The sequence below is a fragment of the Theropithecus gelada genome, chromosome 2 (genome assembly GCF_003255815.1).
Source record: "Theropithecus gelada isolate Dixy chromosome 2, Tgel_1.0, whole genome shotgun sequence".
NCBI classification, from domain to species: Eukaryota; Metazoa; Chordata; class Mammalia; order Primates; family Cercopithecidae; genus Theropithecus; species Theropithecus gelada.
The window spans coordinates 21,130,102-21,135,429 of NC_037669.1; positions in this window are offsets into that span (position 1 = coordinate 21,130,102).

Here is a 5,328-nt window from a genome sequence, read left to right on the forward strand (position 1 = left end):
TCATGGGTTTGTTGTACAGATTATTTCATCACCCAGGTAACTAATAGGTATTAGTAATGAATAGGTAACTAAAATAACTAATGGATATTAGTAACTAATAGGTAACTAAACTAACTAATGAAAACTAGTTATTTTTCCTGATCCTCTCCCTCTTTCCACCCTCCACTCTCCAGTAGGCCCCAGTTTCTGTTGTTCCCCAGTATGTGTCCATGTGTTCTCATCATTTAACTCCCACTTACAAGTGAGAACATGTGGCATTTAGTTTTCTGTTCCTGCATTAGTTTGCTAAGCATAATGGCCTCCAGCTCCATCCATGTCCCTGCAAAGGACATGAGATCTCTTTCTTTTTTATGGCTGCATAGTATTCCATGGTGTATACATACCACATTTTCTCTATACAGTCTATCATTGATGGCCATCAGTTCGAGACTGGCCTGACCAACATGGAGAAACCCAGTCTCTACTAAAAATACAAAATTAGCCAGGCACGGTGCCCAGCTACTCAGGAGGCTGAGATAGGAGAATTGCTTGACCCGGGAGGCAGAGGTTGCAGTGAGCTGAGATCGCACCACTGCACTCTAGCCTGGGCAACAAGAGTGAAACGCTGTCTCAAAAAAAAAAAAAAAGATACCAAGTCCTTTGAAGCAACATGGATAAAGCTGGAGGCCAGTATCCCAAGCAAATTAACACAGGAACAGAGCTCTCACTTATGAGTAGGAGCTGAACACTGAGTACACATAGACACACAAAAAAAGGAACAACAGACACTGGGACCTACTTGAGGGTGGAGGGAGAAAGAAGGGTGTGGATCAAAAATGTACCTATCAGGTACTATGCTCATTGCCTGGGTGGCAAAATAATCTCTCCACCAAAAACCTGTGACATGCAATTTACCTACATAACAAACCTGCACATGTACCCCTGAACATAAAATAAAAGTTAAAAATCTAAGTGATTTTTTTCTATTTGGCCTGTAATACATCCATCATAAAACAGAATTACACTGATTTTCCCTTTATATGTGTGTAACAAAATCTTTTAGGAAAGTAAAAATCCAGTGTCTTCCCCACCCCCACCCAATATTTTAGGATAAAATAGAAGCATTGAGAAAATGTGTGATACTTAACTGTAGTTTTGTGAATTTCAGAGCAGAAAGTAGGAGCTAAGTCAATTAGCACAATAGACAAATGTGAAGAAGAGAAAGAATAAAGTATAACTAGATATAACAGAGCAGAAAATCACTGAAATTTAATCTGTTAATTGTTTTATGCAACTCATTGTGCTCTTCCCACAAATACTGTCAGATCAAGGAGAAAGATAAGAGTCACATCGCTTCCTAAAAAAATAGTCCAATGTCTTTAATAATCAGAGATTCAGTATTCAGCTTCTAAGGAAGGATTGACTCTTCCTGATTCCTTGGGGATTAGTCTTAATAACCACAGACAGAAGAACTCATAGCAATGAGCCAGGATGAAATTTTTAAAATATTTTATTCTAGAACACACAAAAAGTGTAGCAGTGATCTTATGCTCATGGAATTCACTGATCTTGCCACATTCCACACCATCCCGGAGCCACTGGCTTGACAGGATGGTGGAATGGTCTTTTTGAGCACTCAGTTATAATGCCAGTTAGATGGCAATACCTTGCAAGGCTTGTACAAGGCCCTCCAGGAGGCTGTATATGCTCTGAATCAGCATCCAATATATGGTATTCTTTCTCTCAGAGCCAGAAGTCACAGATCCAGGTATCAAGGGGTGGAGATGGGAGAGGCACCATTTCCTATTCACTCGTAGTAACCCACAAACAAAATGTATGCTTCCTGTTCATTAGACTTTATGCTCTGTTGGCTTAGACGTCTTAGTCCCAGAAGTAAGAATACTTCCAACAGGAGATACAACAAACTTCCACTAAACTAGAAGTTGAGACTGCCACTTTGGGCTCCTCATGCCTCTGAGTCAACGGCCAAGAAGGGAGTTATGATGTTGGCTGCAGTGATTGATCCTGACTACCAAGGGTTAATAGGACTACTACTCCCCAATAGAGATAAGGAAGAGAAGTCTGAAATACAGAAGATCCCTTGGGGCATCTTTTAGTATTACCATGCCCTGTGATTAAGGTCAATGGGAAACTACAACTACCCAATCTAGGTAGGATTACAAATGACCCAGACTGGTCAGGAACGAAGGTTTGGGTCACCCCACAGGTAAAGAGCCACAACGAGCTGAGGTCCTTGCTGAAGGCAAAGAAAATACAGAATGTGTAGTAGCAGAAGATAGTTATAAATACCAGTTACAACTACATGACCAGTTACAGAAACGAGAATTATAATTTCATGAGTATTTCCTTCTCAGTTTGTTATGAATATATTTGGGTGTACATGGATATATATTAAGCAAATATATTTGCTTTATTTCTGATCTTATTTCCTTATCATGTAAGATGATATGTATTAACTTTATATCAGTATTTAACTATTGCTAATTTTACATCGTAGTATTCAAGTGAAACTTGTAGGATGTGTGTGTGTGTGTATGTGTGTGTATGTAACTTGTACATAGTATTCAAGTGTAACCTGTAGAGTATCAGAAGAGTAAATGTCACTCACTGAAAGACTTTACCTTCTCTTCTGAGGAAAGGATTAGTATTCCTTGTGTACACAGGATCCTCATATCATGGTATGTGGAATTATGGTATGTGGAATTACGGCCTTGTTTTTGTCTTTATTTGAAGGTTAGGAATGGTTTAAGGAGATTCATATGGGTGCCAAGCTTACAAGGAGTAGATTGTGATGGTTAATTTTATGTGTCAACTTGACTGGGCTAAGGGATACCCAGATTGCTGGCAAAACATTATTTATGAGTGTGTCTGTGAGGGTGTTTCTGGGAGAGATGAGCATTTGAATGGGCAAACTGAGTAAAGAAGATTGCACTCACTAAGGTGGGTGGAGGTAATCCAATATGTAAATGGAACATAAATGTGGAAGAAGGGTGAATTTGCTTTTTTTCTTTGGTGGAACTGAGACATCCAAGTTCCTCTGCCTTTGGACATATATAATCCTGGTTCTCAGGCCTTCAGACTCAGACTGGGACTTATACCATCAGCTCCCCTTTTTCTCAGGCCTTTGGACTTGGAATGAATTATACTACCAGCTTTCCTGGTTCTGCACCTTGCATATGACAGACTGTGGGGCTTCTCAACCTCTATAATCACATAGGCCAATTCCTATAATGAATTTCCCCATATATATCTATATTACTGTGGGGCTTCTTGGCCCCCATAATCACATGAGGCAATTCCTATCATAAATTTCCTCTTCTATCTATCTATCTATCTATCTATCTATCTATCTATCTATCTATCTATCTATCATCTGTCTATCCTATTGGTTTTATTTCTCTGAGGAACCCTGACTAATATCTCAGGGTAAGAAATCTACAGAGATGTGAAAAACTTTGCCCTATTAAAAAAAAAAAAAGCATCAGCTACTAACCAGCTGGTACAGAATTGAGTGGATCCCTAAATCTTAGTAAGGTCTAGGTTCAATGAACTTGCAAAGAGAGAGAGTGTGAAGTTAAAAGCATGACTACAGTTTGTGTGACCAATAACTATTGTTGACATGTGGTGTGATGATGCTGTAGTAATCAGAGAAAATCTTTTTCACAAGCTCCCACCTGGATTTTTAAAACATTTCAATGGAAACAAACAAGTGTCAGTCTTTCAGCAGCTGACTGCTTGCTTCACCTTTCTTTCTTTCTCCAGCAGTCTACTTTGCAGTCTACTTTGGATCTTTCACTATCCCTTAGCAACTCCTCCAACATTGTGAAAAATACAGATGAAATTCAAACCAAGCCATTTTGCCTTCAACTGCCAGTTCGATAAGGCAAAGAAAGGCAAGTTCGATAAGGCAAGAAAACGGACATGTTGCAAACTTACTTTTATAGTAAGTTTCCCCACATTCATGGTAGTAACATCTGCTTATTACACCACTGTCCTTTTCCAATCATTATACTTGCAATCCATCACTTCCTGAATGTGAAAGTAATAATCTAACCCCAGAGGAAACCAAGGATTATTATTGCCATTCTTTGTTTGTTTAGACCAAGAAATGCAGCCAAACTCCAGTTTTTGCCTAAGGGTAAATCTTTTGGGATTCATGAATATGGATTAAAAGTAGTGTGTGGTGAAGATTACAACGATCTCTAGTCTCCTGGCAGTAAAAGATGATTTGTTTCAAGTCAGTGACTACCTGGGACTTTCACATTCACTTTAGCATTTCACAGCAAAAACAGCACTGGATTGGGAGTTAGAGACCCAGGTTCTAACCCTGTCTGTGCTACTCCTCATGCTCCTTGCAGAAGTCATATAACTTCTCCAGACCTTACGTCTCTTTCTAAATTTTAATTTATACTCTAGCTAAGGTCTCTCCTAGCTGTGACCTTCTTTGAGTCCTTCCCTCTAGCAGCTCTATGCTTCCACTAACCAAAACTCGGAAAAGTGCAAGATTCAACTTTGGAGACTTAAAGGCGATTGCAACCTTTGCCAAGTTGGGAATCACCTACAGCTGTTACTCTAGCCTTACGCTAGGGAGACAGTCAGTCAGAAAAGTTTCTTAATAAATAGGGCTAGCCCTTGGCTAAGCAGTCAGATAGGTGGAATTTGCATTTTACACTCCTCCCAATTTCTATTTCAGAGTACCCTTCGTGCCAGGCAATTTTCTTGTATCCCGTAGAACCAGCCTTTAGCAGTCAACTAAACCATAGGATGTAGGTGGCCGATAAGCCTAAGGTAGGATTTCTTCTAAAAACTATGTTGGAACAGAAGATTCTTCGAGAATGAAAAAGACTCAACAGTTTTCCCAGCATGTGCCTCTCTTTTAGTCTTCCCTTCCACCCATCCAGTTACTGAGGCCCAATTCTTAAGGGCTATCCTGGGTTCCTCTTTCTAGCATACCCACCATGTAGTCCACCAGTAAATCCGATCAGCTCCATTATTGAAGAAGATCCAAAATCCAACTGTTCTTCATCATACCCATTATTATTATTCTAATTAAAGGCTTTGCATTTGAGGGGTAGTATATACAGAGAAATAAAGGATAAGCAAAGAGAAGCAGGCTTGGTTTAATGCAGAAGTCAGTAGACACTAGAAAGAATTTGTTTTCTGAGAAGGAACGCCATATAAATATAACAACTTAGCAACCAGTACTGAGAGAAAGATGCTTCTCATCTAGCTTTGGCAACAGCCTCCCAATCGGTCTTTCTGTTTCTGCCCATGCCCACAAGAAGGCTATTTTCATCCCAGCAGGCTGTTCTACAATGGCTGCCAGAG